General features: G+C 40.7%; 1 pseudogene; it reads right to left on the bottom strand.

The window, feature by feature from the left end:
- Positions 1 to 653: 653 nt before the first annotated feature.
- LOC100656758 (lysophosphatidylcholine acyltransferase 1-like) lies at positions 654 to 2,566 on the bottom strand (annotated as a pseudogene).
- Positions 2,567 to 17,681: the final 15,115 nt, after the last annotated feature.

The following is a 17,681-nucleotide window of genomic DNA, read 5'->3' on the forward strand; positions in this document are numbered from 1 at the left end:
AAGGGAAAAATAGAGACTCAGCAGAAACAAAATTGACAACAACAAATATGAGGAAAGGACAATATATAAAGATAATCTACTCAGCACATAAAATTAAGTGGGAAAAAGAAACTGTCAACAACACACCAAAAAAGACATCAAAATGATAGCACTAAATCCATACCTATCCACAATAACTCTGAATATAAATGGACTAAATGCACCAATGAAGAGACAGAGAGTGGCAGAATGGATTAAAAAACAAGATCTGTCTATATGCTACCTACAAGAGACACACCTTAGACTTAGAGACACAAACAAACTAAAACTCAAAGGATGGAAAAAATTATATCAAGCAAACAACAATCAAAAAAGAGCAGGACACGGTAGAACTGCCCCATAGGATTTCCAAGCAGACTCACATCTTTCTCCCACAGAGTTGCTAGTGGGTTCCAAGGACTGACCTTTTGGCTAGAAGCCCAGTGCTTAACCATCCTGTCACCACCGCCCCTTACACACCCTACCTCTTCTAAAACCTGAGTCTGGAGACAATATGTGTAGGCCCTGTGGGGAGAGAGAACACCAGATATCCTCATGAGCAAATGGGGAGCCACAGCCCCTGGTAGGGCATGGTGACAGAGCCGGGGAGGTTCCTCACTCCAGAACCTTCTGTCCTAGTCCAGTTTCCTATGGACAGGCTTCCTCCCGGGATCAGTGCTTGCCGGGCTGAAGTCAGTACAGAGGCTGTTCGGGGTTGGCGCTGACAAGAGTCTAAGCACAGGTTTCAAACCGTGCCTGGTCAGGATACAGATATTCTTCTGCAAAGTCTGGGTACATGTGTGCAAACCTGTCAGCAAAAGAGATTCTTCTCATCTTCATCCACACCGCTGAAGAGGTCTATCAGAAGCAGCTTGCCAAGCCCAAGGCCGTCTTCAGAATGCAGGACAGGTCTTCCTCATTTATGCAGCCGTCCTCCTGCCATGCATACATCTTGAATGGCAGCTGGATGGTGTCCAGAGTCTCAGACGCTCTGCAGACCACGGACAAGGCGATCACATATTCCCGCAAGTCCATCTTGCCACCTCCGCTCTCGTCAAACAGTGAGAACATGCAGTCCAGCGTGTCGGAAAGGGGTACCTCCACGTACTCCGTGAACTTCACAAGTCAGTCTTCTCGCCCTTCTTCACCTTTGCGCTTTCTGATCTTTTTCAAGTTTTTCTAGCTTTAGCCCCAGGCCTCTCACAAGCCCGGCGAATTCTAGAAGGCAAGTGTCGGAGGGGAGACGGACTGTCCTTCCGCTGGGGCCAGCTAACGATCCTCAAACGTGAAATCCATGATGGAGACGCCCAGGGTCTCTCCCATGACGCGCCTCATGCTGCTGGCGTATAGCACCGGGCTCCTCTTCACCTTGGAAGGGTGGTAAACTGGGAGAAACTCAATTTCCACCTAACTGTGAAACTGACACAGGGCGAGCCACAGCATTTCCAACACTCCAGGTCCTTGCCATGTCCACATTATCGTGTCCAGCTTATTTGGGTATCCTAAAACCACAGGCTGGACAGGAACACCAAGGATAAACACACCAGTCTTGAAGGTAGTTTGACAGATCCCATTGGTACAAGTACCTTCTGGAAAAATCATTGTCATAACTTCCCATTGGACTAAGCCCCTCTCTTTATCTCTTCCACTGTTTTCCTGCACAAGTCCTGGTCTGATCCGAACACACTGGCCGGATGTACTTGATCAGAGTTCCCCATATGGGGGTACCCCTGCTCTCTGCCTTCATCACGATGGACGACATGGTCATGGTCACGGGAACGGCGCCGAAGTACGAGGGGTGTGGTGCCAAGGGTCAGGATGGCCGCCTCAGTCGGTAGGGCCTGTCACTCCTTCTGGGCCACCGGGTGGAAGCCGCCGGCAAATCACGTGGTCTGCATGACTGCCTTGAGCGGGAAGTCCACGACCTTCTGCCACAAGCCAGCGGCTCTTCTGGTTCTCTCTCAGCAAATCCCAGTAAAGGTACAAAAGCGAAGGACCAGGCGAACAGCATCATGAAGGCGGCAAACAGGAGTCGGATGGGGAAGAGGGTCAGCGTCATGATGGCGATCTGGGCCTTCTGCAGAGTGCTGAAGCGCAGCTCGTGCATGAAGGGGTTCTACCCTGGGGGTGACAGCCACCGCTTCACCTGCACCTGCGCTGGGGGAGTTGGCGGCTGAGACAGAGCGGCCTGTGGCAGGTCTCCCCAGCCGCAGAGCCACCACCGTGAGAAGAGCCCGAGCGGACCGAGGCGGAGGGCGGGCAGACCCCTTATAATTCTTCTCATTTCTGGAGGGTTGGTAGTGGTGCCCCCTCTTTCGTTCCTGATTTTGGTAATCGGTGTCTTCTCTTTCGTTTTCTTGGTCAGTCTAGCCAAAGGTTAAAGGTTTGTCAATTTTGTTGATCTTTTCAAAAAGCCAACTCTTGGTTTATTTGATTTTCTCTGGGTTTTTCTTTCAGCTGCAGTATTATTTCATCCCTCTTGCTTGCTTTGTGTTTAGCTTGCTCACTGTTTTGTAGTTTCCTAAGGTGAAAGCTTAGGTTTTTTATTTGAGACTTCTTTCTATCACAGGCATTTAAAGTTATACATTTCTTTACAAGCAATGCTTGAGATACATCCCATATGTTTTGATATGTTGTGTTTTTTTTTTCATTAAGTCCAAATTATTTTTAATGTCTCGTCTGTTTTCTTCTTTGATGCATGGATTATTTTGAAGTGTGTTAATTTTCAAGTATTTGGTGTTTTCTCATATTTCTTTCTGTTGTGGATTTCTAATTTAATTCCATTGTGGAGAGAATCAGAGAACACACTTTGCATAATTTCAGTCTTTTTAATTTTATTGAGACTTGTTTTTGGCTCCTGTATAAGGCCTACCCTGGAAAATGTTCCATGTATACTTGAAAAGAGCATGTGTTCTGCAGTCCTTGGGCATTTTATAAATATCAGTTATGTCAAGTTAATGAGTAGTGTTAAAGTCTTCTGTAGTTATTCCATCAATGACTGAGAGTGGGGTATTGAAAGTCCTAACTATTATTGATAAATTGTCTATTTCCTCTTTTAATCCTTCTGGTATCTGCTTCATGCATTTTGGGGGTCTGTTGTTGAAGGATGTTTATAATTGTTATATATTCTAGATGTATTGACTATCAAAAAGGTCCATAGTAATATTTGTTTTAAAGTCTATTTAATGTGATATTAATATAGCCATTCCAGCTCTCTTATGGTTACTATTTACATACTATATCTTTTTCTATTCTTTATTTTCAACCTACTTGTGTCTTTGAATCTAAGGTGTTCCTCTTGTAAGCAGCAAGACCCAATGTTGGATCTTGCTGTTTTATCCAGTCACATAATCTCTGCCTTTGGACTGGCGTGTTTAGTCCATTCAATTTTAATGTTCTCATTGATACAGTTAGGTTTTCTTTTGCTATTTTGCTAGTTGTTTTCTCTTTGTTTCAATGAAGTAATAGAACCATTAAAAGTTTTTAAGTTTAATAAGAAGCATCAATATATTTGGAAACTACTAAATTATTTCTCACTAAAGAAAAATCCAAAAGAGAAGAAATGACTCACACTTCTGTCATTCAAACTTAACTTCACTTAACATTGTGGTATATTTTCTTCCAGTCTTTCTTATTCTTCATAGATCTTTGCTTTTTTTCCTCCCAGAGTTTATATCATATTACACATACAATTATTGTGTATTTTCTTACAGAAGTATATTATATGCATTTTGCATGGATTTGAACCACAGAAGAGCCATCACCAGCCAAGATACCCTTGAAGCAGTCATGTGGAAGACTTTTTGAATAAATGAAGTGGCTCTGAATGGTCCTGTTGCTTAAATGACTGCACTTATCAAAAAGTTGAATATGTCAGAAGGTTGATACAAACGGTTAACGTGCTTGGCTGCTAACTGAAAGGCTGGAGATTCAAGTCTACCCAGAGGTGCCTCAGAAGAAAGGCTTTTGGGTCTAATTCTAAAAAAAATAAAACCCTATGGAGTATATAGTTCTACTCTGACACATGTGGGGTCTCCATGAGTCAGAATCAGCCTGACAGCAACTGTTTGGGGTTAAAAGGCAAGGTGTCTGAACAGCACGTGCTGCGTCAGGTCTTTGTACTACACACCTGGTCTCTGGGTCCTGTGTTTTTAGCTTCCTATTTACTTCGTTAAATAAAAGAAAGATGTTTGCTTTTGTAAGTTTGGTAAAATTCACCTGTAAAATGGCTGGACTTACTGTCTTGAGGGAGTGGTGTGGATAGTTGTCTACTACTGATTTTATGTAAATGCTGATATTAAGCTTATTGATTTTATTTAAACCTTTTGTCTCTTTGTCTATTAGTTTTTGACGGTGCATTTGCTGATTCTCCAAGTAGTTTCACCAAATTATGCTTGTTGTAGAGAGATTCTCCAATTCTGTTAGAGTAAAATCAAAGACATATGTCATTCAAATGGAGACCATGAGAACCTCAGAGTCTGAAGCTCATGGATCCAAGGGAGAGAGTGCAAATTACACATAGTTATATGCCATGGGAGGAACTACAAAACACAATATTCTGATTGGTTTACAGTGACTGAAATCAATCAAAGGTGGGAGAAAGCAAAACATGATTTTTAACATTAGTGGTTACATAGAGCTAAAAAAAAAAATTCATACATTAATTGGCTAAAGGACAAAATTGCAAGGTATGTGTTTGTGGAGAGGGTCTCATGACCATCACGAAATGATGACATGATGATGGCGTAACAGATACTGTCGGGAACAGATTGCTAAACATTACCTTGCTCAGAACATAAGATTTTCTGGACTGATTTAACACAAAAACTTTCAATAAGGTTTGGTTACAGACCCCAGGACATGTAATATCCACATTCTTAGCCTGACCACAAAGAATAGAGTTTCCTTAATGACAGGGTTGGTTCCTAAGCAACAGGGTTTGAATCTGTGTGAAAGATTATACTGAGCTTTAGCATTAGTTCACCCATTTTACTTCACATCAGATGCCTCTTTTGATTTTATATCCCACATCATTCTGTTCCTTTGATCAAGGGTTCTGAAGAACATCCTTTGTTCACAGTTATGGGCATAATGTCTTCTGCATGAGTTTGTCAATATGCTACTCCCAGGTGGTGGCTCAACCTTCATAATTTATGCCTTTCTAGTTTTTCACATTAAGCCCCTTTTCCCCCATAATCAGGGGCCATCGGTATCTTGGTTGCTGGGCAGCTCCAGTACGTCCATCATGCTATGGCTCAGCAGCTGTCTTCAGTGATTTTGGTATGGGGAGTGGATAGGGTATGGCCACATTGGAGGAACAACCTGACTTACTTTCAAATGGCTAACATAAGTCATAAGGCTTCCCTGATTTTGGGTTCCTGAATGCAGTGTTGATATGCGTAATTCTTTGAGCATGATCTTGAATGCAGTGTTGATATACATAATTCTCTGAGCATGAGATGAAGCAGGGTTATCAGTTCCTGTTGTAGATTCACATCAAATAACACATTTTATAATTCCAATAATAAAGATTATTGTTAAAATAATTAACCCAGTTTGCAACAGAGACCGTAACCAAGAACCTGCACTATTAAGTAGCCAATTGAAGATATAAAAAAAGAATGGTAAAGTTATAGGGGGTATAGACTGTAACCAAACAGCCATTGGATGAATCTTAGCAATATCCTGTTCAACATCTCCAGTTAATCCAAGAGCAACAACAGGCGTTAGCAATGGAGCAAAACTCTCCTTGCTGGGCTAAGAGGAAATCTAGAACTATTCTATGGTCCAATACTACTTTTGCCAAGGATTCTAAAGTTTTCGTTGGGCGGCCATTCCATTGGCCACATCATCAACAATTTTAGCCATAGTGGCAGATAAATTGCTAATGGGATGTTCTATTGCATAATACCAAGCCAGGGCACAACAGCACATAAGAAGGATCTCCCCATCCTGGGTAATAAATGATGGGATTATCTGAGAGGGCAAGTTCTATCTTCTTTATGGATATTAATTTCAAGTTACTGTTCCATAGCAAGGTGTTATTGTATGAATGAATACTCATGGTAACTCCTAGCATCTTTAAGGTACATGGGCCTAGCATATATTCCAGCCATGTAAACATGACAATGCCCAAATATAGAGTGACTTACCAGAGTTTTTCCTTGAATAAGCTGATCCTCCACACAAAAAGACACATCTAGATGGGGCACACAACATGCCTGCCCAGGTTTGAATATAAGGAAATGGGATGGACTGATTGGCCCTTCTGAGTCACTTTGCAGTTAATGAATCATCACGAATGGATAATTCTCCAAATTCCAGGGATCCTTGAGTCACGCACAAACTGAGAGTTTTTTATTATTTTTAAAATGACTATCTGCTACTACTGTAGAATAATATTGAACACCATCAAGAAAAAGATTGCATGGTGTGGGTAGAATAAAACATTCTAACCATGCATTGGTAAGATTGAAACAGGGAGTTGATGGATAAGTGGGTAATTCTGGAAGTAGCCATAATGTGACATGAATAGCCCATTTAAAGAGTTTCTCAAAATCAACAGTAAAATCAGGTGTGGATTTATAATCTAATACTGGCACAGCAAAAGGATCGGTATGATCTTGTGTAGACTGAGGGGAAGAGTGATGAACCCAGCACCCAATTAAATTGTTAGCACCGGCTACTGAAATAACTAATTTGATAAAAGCATTTTCTTATCAAGCAATAGAAAAAGGAAACAATAAAGGTATTAAAGCAGTAATGGGAGTCATGATTAGAACACACATATGGAAAAGGAATACTACCACAAACATTCAGAAAAAATAACTGTGCCTGTAATTACCAAGGAAACCCTGATGGTGTAGTAGTTAATGTTCAGCTGCTAACCAAAAGGTCTGCAGTTCAAATGGACCAAGTGCTCCTTGGAAACACTATGGGGCAGTTCTACTCTGTCCTATGGGGTCGCTATGAGTCAGAAAGAACTCAACAGCAATGGGTTTGGTTAAAATTACCAAACTAACTCCAAAAATCTCCAAAAGTTGCATAAATGTTTACCAAGAAATAATTCTTAAGTATATAACATACAGAAAAGCTAAAGCTAGAAAGATAGCAGTATATCAGAGTCTAAAGCTTAGCCACCTGCATGTTCCAGCTCCATGACCTGGGGTAAGTCATCCACTCTTGTAGTCATCTACTTCATGTTTGAACACAAGTGAATTTCACTTTGAGTTCTTCTGTGACTTCTAGTACAAACAGGTGCTGTAGACTTTTTCAGTTGAGATAAATGGACCTACTCCTTAACTCCTCGTAATTTAGCCACACAAGGATGAATTAGGGGGAATAGGTATGGACCCTTCCAACAAGGCTCAAGGGAATCCTTTAATTGGTGTGTCCTCCAATAAACATAGTTGCTAGGTGCAAGAGGAGGCATTGTACCTCCGCCATCAAATGCTTGCTTGAGGAGCATACTCCTTGGCATAATGAATTAAGGCCTGGCAATATTTTAATAAATTGGCTTGGATCAAATCTGAATCAGCAGTTCCTGATAAATAAGGTAAATTCATTGGCTACCCTGCAATTATCTCATAAGGGGTCAATTTATGAGGGTCCGGTCAGCCACACTGAAGATGAAAGTTTTGCCAATTAGGTCTTTATGATACCATTGTTCCGTTCTACAAATCCAGAGGACTGCGTGTGGTAAGAACAATGGAGCTGACAAAAAACAGGAAATATTTTACAAATAGCAGCAATCACTTGTCCAGTAAAGTGGGGTACCTAAATCACTGCAAAGGATGGCTGGAGCCCCAAGTGGGAACGATATTTCCCAGCAATTTCTTAGCCACAAAAGTTGCCATAGCTTGGTGACAGGGAAAATCTACTAAATGTGAATATCCGCAAATCACAACTAAAACAAATGTGTAACTGTTGGAGGGAGTTAGTTGAATAAAATCCACTTACTATTTGAACACAGGTCCTATTAGCAATGGGTATCTCCCAAGAGATACCCTGATGATGAGGGTATCCCTCTGGTGAGGGTTGGTAGATTTTACCTCCATTATACTCAGAACAAAGAGGGCACAGCCTCGCTACTTGATTTGAAGCCTTCCAAAATGTCCCCAAAAATATTTATGTAAAATTCCCATTGTCTTGTCCCTGCTCCATGATCCTTCACATGAAAGGTCATGACCAAAGGATGTGTAAGTCCTTAAAGATAACTGGTTTTGAATCTGGCCTTTCCCAAAGGAAAGTATTCTTACTAATTTTACAACTGTCCTGTCATGGATTGAATTGTGTCCCCGCAAAATATGTGTATCAATTTGGCTAAGCTCGATACCAAGTATTGTGCGACTGTCCACAATTTTGTCATCTGACGTGATTTTTCTGTGTGTTGTAAATCCTATCTCTATGATGTTAATGAGATGGGATTAGTAGCAGTTATGTTAATGAGGCAGGACTCAATATACAAAATTAGATTGTATCTTAAGCCAATCTATTTTGACCTACCAGACAGAAGTGAGCAGATAGACACAGGGACCTAATACAATCAAGAAGCAGCACCAGGAGAAGAGTGCGTCCTTTGGAACTGAGGTTCCTGCACTAAGAGGCTCCTAGACCAAGGGAAGATTGATGACAAGGACATTCCTCCAGGGCTAACAGAGAGAGAAATCCATCTTCTGGAGCTAGCACCCTGAATTCAGTCTTCTAGCTTCCTAGACTGAGAGAATAATTCTCTGTCTTAAAGCCATCCACTTGTGGTATTCCTGTCATAGCAGCCCTAAATAACCAAGACAGAATTTGTTACCAGGAGTGAGGTACTGCTCTAACAGATACCTAAAATATGGATGCAGTGGAGGGAGTGACCAAAATGGTGGAATAAACAAATGCTTCCAGTGAGTCCTCTTACAACAAAGACCTGAAAAAACAAGTGAAATGAGTATATTTATGACAAGCCAGAAGCCCTGAACATCAAAGGCAGGTTAGAAAATGAACTGAGAGTCAGGGGGAGGAACAGACATTTCAGAAGCAGAGAGGCGTTATTGGACCTGAATCACTGGGAGCACTCAGGCACCATTCCTGGGAGTGGCTGTGGCAGGCTGGTACTAGTGTTCGGCAGCAGTTTCCTCAGGGAGAAGCAGCCAGCCACACAGCCTACTCATACCTCTGGAACCAGAGAAGAACGGTGCTCTTGGCAAAAGGTAAGTACCTGCATATATTTTACCACACCACCCCCCGCCCCGATCCCAAGCTGGCTTCAATAGCTGATTTCCCTGGCCCTGAGATAGGCCCTATTCAGCACCTAGAGCCATTCTCCCAGCCTTGGAGAAGGAATAAATTTGCAATTAGGGGAGAAGATAATTTGCCAGCTCCATTAACCAGAAGAGCTCAGGACAGGACCGGCTCCTGTCTAGGCATAAACGGTCCATGAACTTTGAGTACCCTTCCCCTCTGCATGGACTTGTGTGGGCCTATTTCAGGAGAATAGGCCCTCCTTGGCAGACTACAACTATTTCAGCTGTGTGGTTGAGAGGTGAGAATTTGATGTTTGACATTGCTTTGCTTATTACACAGGGTCCTCACCTACCCACATCAGGGGCTAGAGGACTGGAGGCTCCACTCAGGTCACCCAGCCACCCGTGACAAGGATCCAAGGAGAACTGGTACCTCCCAGTCCTTACAACCAAAAACATTGGATGCCCATGGTCTGTCTGCAGAGCCCCCCCCCCCACCTATAGGCTCTAGGGAACAGGGACATGCTTTCCTCAGAGACATGTGGGGGACGATTCTCAGGACCCCGGCCTTGTTCAGAGTAAGATGCCCTGCTGCAACCAGGTACCAGTACCTACACCAATCACCCCTGCCTCTCTAAGACTGTAGGACAAAGCCTGTACCACATATTGATAATCGGCTACCTGGACACCTGAGCTGAATTCATGCAAGAAAATTGAATGGACCCCTAGACTGATATACCTGATAACAGCTGTAGCCATCCAGGGACAGGACATCAGAGCTCCAAAGGTGAAAATAATCAAGCTAGCTCACCCAGGCAACCCATTTGGGAATATCAGAACAAATCAAAGCAAAAAGCTACAACACAGTAAGCAAACATAAAATAAACTAATACAATAACTTATAGATGGCTCAGAGACGACAGTAGATATCAAGTCACATAAAGCAACAGACCATGATCACCTCAACAAGCTCTCAAAACAAAGAATCAAGGGATCTTCTAGATGAAAGTGCCTTCCTGGAATTGCCAAAGGCAGAATACAAAAGATTAATATACAGAACCCTTGAAGACATCAGGAAGGAAATGAGGAGATACGCAGAACAAGCCAAGGAACACACAGATAAAGTAGTTGAAGAAATGAAAAAGGTTATACAAGAACATAATGAAAAATTTAATAAGCTGGAAAAATCCATGGACAGACAGCAATTAGAAACTCAGAAGAGTAACAATAAAATTACAGAAGAGCAACTGAATAGAAAGTTAGAGGAGCAGAACTGAGCAAGTGGAAAGCAGAATCTCTGAAGTTGAAAATAAAGCACTTGGCACCAATATATTACAAGAAAAATCATATAAAAGAATTTGAAAAAAATGAAGAAACCTTAAGAATCATGTGGGACTCTAACAAGATAAATAACCTATGAACGACTGCAGTACCAGAACAGGGAGGGATAACAGAAAATACACAGAGAATCATTGAAGATTGTTGGCAGAAAACTTCCCTGATATCGTGAAAGATGAAAAGATATCTCTCTAAGATGCTCATCGAATTCCACATAAGGTAGATGTTAAAAGAAAGGCACCAAAACATATTATAGTCAAACTTTCCAAAACCAAAGATAAAGAGAGAATTTTAAGAGCATCTAGAGATAAACGAAAAGTCACCTACAAAGAAGAGTCTATAAGAATAAGCTCGGAGTACATGGCAGGAACCATGCAGGCAACAAGGCAATAGGATGCCTTATATAAAAAACTCAAGGCAAAAAATTGCCAGCCAAGAATCATATATCCAGCAAAACTGTGTCTCAAATATGAAGGTCAAATTAGGACATTTCCAGATAAACAGAAGTTTAGGGAATTCATAAAAACCAAATGAAAACTACAAGAAATACTAAAGGGAGTTCGTTGGTTAGAAAATCAATAATACTAGGTATCAGCCCAAGACTAGAACACTGGGCGGAGCATCAGAAGTCAACCAAGACAGTGAAATCAAAAAAATAAATCAAAATTTAAAAAACGCTCAAGAGTAAGTGGGAGTATGGAGTAAGGTGTATATAAGCTTATATGTGACAGACTGACTTGATTTGTAAACTTTCACTTAAAGCACAACAAAAATTATTTTAAAAAAAGCTCAAAACAGGGAAAAAGTGATGTTATTATGTAAAAGAAGACAACATTAAAAAAATAAAGAGGGACTAAGAAATATAGTCATAGACCTTCCATATGGAGACAAAGACAAGGCAATACACCGAAATAAAAGTTAGGTTTAAATTTAGAAAAGTAAGGGTAAATAATAAGGTAACCACAAAAGAGACAAACTATCCAACATGTGAAAATAAAATGCAAGAAAAAAATACAGACTCACCAGAAAAAAAAATCAACAACAAGGAATATGAGGAAAGGTAAACTATTCAGCACATAAAATTAAGTGCGAAAAAGAAACTGTCAACAACACATAAAAAAAGACATCAAAATGATAGCACTATATTCATTAAAGAAAAAAAATTCATACCTATCCATAACTACACTGAATGTAAATGGACTAAATGCACCAATAAAGAGATGGAGAGTGGCAGAATGGATTAAAAAAAAAAATCCCTCTATATGCTGCTTACGAGAGACACACCTTAGACTTAGAGACACAAACAAACTAAAACGCAACGGGTGGAAAAAAATATATCAAGCAAACAACAATCAAAAAATAGCAGGAGTGGCAATAGTAATTTATGACAAAAGAGACTTTAAAGTTAAATCCATCGGAAAGGATAAGGAAGGACACTATATAATGATTAAAGGGACAATATACTAAAAAGATATAACCATATTAAATATTTTTGCACCCAATGACAGGGCTGCAAGATACATAAAACAAACTCTATCAGTATTAAAAAGTGAGAGAAACAGTGCCACAATAATAGTAGGAGACTTCAACACACCACTTTCGATGAAGGACAGGACATACAGAAAGAAGCTCAATAAAGACACAGAAGATCTCGACGCCACAATCAACCAACCTGACCTCATAGACATATACAGAACACTCCACCCAACAGCAGCCACATATACTTTCTTTTCCAATGCACATGGAACATTCTCTACAATAGACCACAGAATCCAAAAGATTGAAACATTACAAAGAATCTTCTCTGACCATAAGGCCATAGAACTAGAAATGAATAACAGAAAAAGCAGGGAAAAGAAATCTAATACTTGGAAACTGCACAATACCTTGATCGAAAGAGACTGGAGTATAGAAGACATTAAGGATAGAATACAGAAATTCACAGAATCCAATGAGAATGAAAACACTTCCTATGAGAACCTTTGTGACACAGTAAAAGCAGTGCTCAGAGGTCAATTTATATCAATAAATGAACACATACAAAAAGAAGAAAGGGTCAAAATCAAAGAATTATCCCTACAACTTGAACGAATAGAAAGAGAACAACAAAAGAAATCCTCAGACACCAGAAGAAAACAATAAAAATTACAGCAGAGCTAAATGAAATAGAAAACAGAAAAACAATTGAAAGAATTAACAAGACCAAAAGCTGGTTCTTTGAAAAAATCAACGAAAGTGATAAACCATTGGCCAAAGTGACAAAAGAAAAACAGGAGAGGAAGCAAAGAGCCCCAATAAGAAATGGGATGCATGATATTACAACAGACCCAACTGAAATTAAAAGAATCATATCAGATTACAATGAAAAATTGAACTTTTACAAATTCGAAAACCTAGAAGAAATGGATGAATTCCTAGAAACACACTACATACCTAAACTAACACAAACAGAGGTAGAACAAATAAATAGACCCATAACAAAAGAAGAGATTGAAAAGGCAATCGAAAACTTCCAACAAAAAAAAGCCCCAGCCTGGATGGCTTCACTGCAGAGGTCTACCAATCTTTCAGAGAAGAGTTAACGCCACTACTACTAAAGGTATTTCAGAGCGTAGAAAAGGATGGAATACTTAAAAACTCATTCCACGAAGCCACCATATCCCTGATACCAAAACCAGGTAAAGACACCACAAGAAAAGAAAATTATAGACCTATATTCCTCATGAATGTAGATGCAAAAATCCTCAACAAAATTCTAGCCAATAGAATTCAACAACATATCAAAAAATAATTCACCATGAGCAAGTGGGATTCATACCAGGTATACAGGGATGGTTCAACATTAGAAAAACAATTAATGTAATCCACCACATAAATAAAACAAAAGGCAAGAATCACATGATTTTATCAATTGATGCAGAAAAGGCATTTGACAAAGTTCAACACCCATTCATGATAAAACTCTCAGCAAAACAGGAATACAAGAAAAATTTGGCAACATAATACAGGGCATTTATACAAAGCCAACAGCCAACATCATCCTAAGTGAAGAGAGTCTGGAAGCATTCCCCTTTAGAATGGGAACCAGACAAGTATGCCCTTTATCACCACTCTTGCTCTGGCTGGAGGTCCTACCCAGAGCAATTAGGCGAGGTAAAGAAATAAAGGGCATCCAGATTGGTAAGGAAGAAGTCAAAGTATCTGTATTTGCAGATGACATGATCTTATACACAGAAAATCCTAAGGAATCCTCCAGAAAAATACTGAAACTAATAGAAGAGTTCAGCAGAGAATCAGGATACAAGATAAACATAAAAAAACCATTGGATCCCTCTACACTAACAAAAAGAACATCGAAGAGGAAACCACCAAATCAATGCCATTTACAGTAGCCCCCAAGAAGATAAAATACTTAGGAATAAATCTTACCAGAGATGTAAAAGACTTACACAAAAAAAAACTACAAAAATCTTCTGCAAGACACCAAAAGAGACAGACCTACATAAGTGGAAAAACATACCTTGCTCATGGATAGGAAGACTTAAAATTGTAAAAACGTCCATTCTACCAAAAGCAATCTATAGATACAATGCAATTCTGATCCAAATCCCAACAATATTTTTTAATGAGATGGAGAAACAAATCACCAACTTCATATGGAAGGGAAAAAAGCCGTGGATAAGTAAAGCATTACTGAAAAAGAAGAACAAAGTGGGAGGCCTCACTCTACCTGATTTTAGAACCTATTATACAGCCACAGTCATCAAAACAGCTCAGTACTTGTTCAACAACAGATACATAGACCAGTGGAACAGAATGGAGAATCCAGACATAAATCCATCCACATATGAGCAGCTGATATTTGACCAAGGCCGCAAATCAGTTAAATGGGGAAAAGACTGTCTTTTTAATAAATGGTGCTGGCATAGCGGAAATCCATCTGCAAAAAAATGAAATAAGACCCATACCTCACACCCTGCATAAAAGCAAATTCAAAATGGATCAAAGATCTAAATATAAAATCTACAACGATAAAGATCTTGGGAGAAAAAAACAGGGACAACATTCGGAGCCCTAATACATGGTATAAACAGTATACAAAACATTACTAACAATGCAGAAGAAGAACTCCATAACTGGGAGCTCCTAAAAATGAAACACCTACGCTCATCGAAAGACTTCACCAAAAGAGTAAAAAGATTACCTACAGACTGGGAAAAAGTTTTTGGCTATGACATTTCCGATCAGTGTCTGATCTCTAGAATCTACATAATACTGCAAAAATTCAACTATAAAAAGACAAATAATCCAATTAGAAAATGGGCAAAAGAAAGGAACAGACACTTCACTAAAGAAGACATTTAGGTGGCTAACAGATACATGAGGAAGTGCTCACTTCCATTAGCCATTAGAGAAATGCAAATCAAAACTGCAATGAGATTCCATCTCACTCCAACAAGGCTGGCATTAGTCCAAAAAACACAAAACAATAAATGTTGGAGAGGTTGTGGAGAGTCTGGAACACTTGTGCACTGCTGGTGGGAATGTAAAATGGTACAACCACTTTGGAAATCGATTTGGCGCTTCCTTAATAAGCTAGAAATAGAACTACTGTATGATCCAACAATCCCACTCCTTGGAATATATCCTAGATTAATAAGAGCCTTTACAGGAACAGATATATGCACACCCATGTTCATTGCAGCACTGTTTACAACAGCAAAAAGATGGAAGCAACCAACATGCCCATCGATGGATGACTGGATAAATAAATTATGCTATATTCACAGAATGGAATACTAGGCATCGATAGAGGACACTGATGAATCTGTGAAACATTTCATAACATGGAGGAATGTGGAAGGCATTATGCTGACTAAAAGTAGTCAGTTGCAAAAGGACAAATATTGTATCAAAAAAACAAACCAAACCCAGTGTCATCGAGTCGATTCCAACTCATAGTGACCCTATAGGACAGAGTAGAACTGCCCCATAGAGTTTCCAAGGAGCGCCTGGCAGATTCCAGCTGCCAACCCTTTGGTTGGCAGCCGTAACACTTAACCACTATGCCACCAGCGTTTCCAAATATTGTATAAGACCACCATTATAAGAACTTGAGAAATAGTGTAAACAGAGAAGACAATATTCTTTGATGGTTACAAGAGGGGGGAGGGAGGGAGGGTAGGAAAGGGGTATTTACTAATTAGATAGTAGATAACTACTTTAGGTGAAGGGAAAGACAACACACAATACCGATGAGGTCAGCACAACTGGACTAAACCAAAAGCAAAGAAGTTTCCTGAATAAACTGAATGCTTCGAAGGCCAGCGTAGCAGTGGCGGGGGTTTCCGGACCATGGTTTCAGGGGACATCTAAGTCAATTGGCATAATAATATCTATCAAGAAAACATTCTGCATCCCACTTTGGAAAGTCGTGGCTGGGGTCTTAAATGCTAGCAAGGGGCCATCTAAGATGCATCGATTTGTCTGAGCCCACCTGGACCAAACAAGAATGAAGAATACCAAGGACATGTGATAATTATGAGCCCAAGAGACAGAAAAAGCCACATAAACCAGAGACTACATCAACCCGAGACCAGAAGAACTAGATGATGCCTGGCTACAACCGATGACTGCCCTGACAGGGAACACAACAGAGAACCCCTGACGGAGCAGGAGAGCAGTGGGATGCAGACCTCAAATTCTTGTAAAAAGACCAGATTTAATGGTCTGACTGAGACTGGAAGGACCCCAGCAGTCATGGCCCCCAGACCTTCTGTAGGCCCAGGACAGGAACCATTCCCAAAGCCAACTCTTCAGACAGGGATTGGACTGGACAAAGAGATGGAGGGGGATACTGGTGAGGAGTGAGCTTCTTGGATCAGGTGGGCACTTGAGACTATGTTGGCATCTGCTGTCTGGAGGGGAGATGAGAGGGTAGCGGGGGTTAGAAGCTGGTGGAATGGACACAAAAAGAGTGGAGGGAGGAAGTGGGTTGTCACATTAGGGGCAGAGCAATTGGGAGTATCTAGCAAAGTGTATATAAGTTTTTTATGTGAAAGGCTGACTTGATTTGTAAACTTTCACTTAAAGAACAATAAAAATTTTAAAGAAAAAATATGGATTCAGTTTTGAAACTGAATGGATAGCGGCTGCAAGAGTTTTAAAGTGTAATAGAAGCCTAGTTTGCCTAGAAGAGATAGTTGGTGTTATTATATACATCAAAGACAATTCGGGTGAGGACTCAGGAAGTAAGGAGAGCCATCACACTGGAGACGGGGCAGATGGCAAGAAGCAGCAGCAGCAGAACCAGGAAACTGGCACAAGACAGTGCTGGAGCCAACCCACGAAGCGAGAGTGCTATGTGCCTTTGCACAGGAGGCTTCCTGGTGGAGTGAGGTGCCTCTGGGCACTTATCAGTGGAGCTAGGCTTGCTGATCCATGGAACGAGAGAGCTGAGTGCCTTCTGGCTGAAGTTTACTGGTGGAGTGGGGTACCTCCAGGCACCTATCAGTGGACCTAAAGAGCTTTGGAACACTTGCCCCAGTAGGGCAGATGTGGGAGGTGAGGCCCGAAGGGCTGAGAGGCTAAGAAACCAAGAAGCAGAAGCCGAAGAAACAAGGAACACAGGAAGCTAAGCTGTTTCAGTCTCAAAGGGTATGTCCAGGACCTCTGGGGTCTCAAATGGGGGAGCCATGGCCTCTGGAGTTTCTAAGGGTGGAGTTGCCACTCAGATGGCCTAAGAGAATGGTGCACCTAAAGCTGAGGAGGCAGATCTGCCGTGCCAGGGCTGAGGGGCCTTTGCTTAGAATCTGGAGAGTGTGGCCAATACCTAGAGTCTGCAGGGCAAGGCCATTGTTCTGCTAACTTACCTGGTGCCTGTTAGTCCTTCTTTACTGCCAATTTCTCCCATTTGTAATGGAAATGTCCAGCTTGTGTCTGTTTCACCACTGCATTTTGGAAGCAGAAAACTTGTATTCTAGATTTCACAGATGAAGCGGAATTTTTGATTTCAGACTTGGCGTTGAATTAAGACTTTTGCTATGATATAATGGGGTGAGTGTGTTTTATATGAGGCAGAAACATGAATTTTGG

The sequence above is a fragment of the Loxodonta africana genome, chromosome 27 (assembly GCF_030014295.1).
Source record: "Loxodonta africana isolate mLoxAfr1 chromosome 27, mLoxAfr1.hap2, whole genome shotgun sequence".
Lineage (NCBI taxonomy): Eukaryota > Metazoa > Chordata > Mammalia > Proboscidea > Elephantidae > Loxodonta > Loxodonta africana.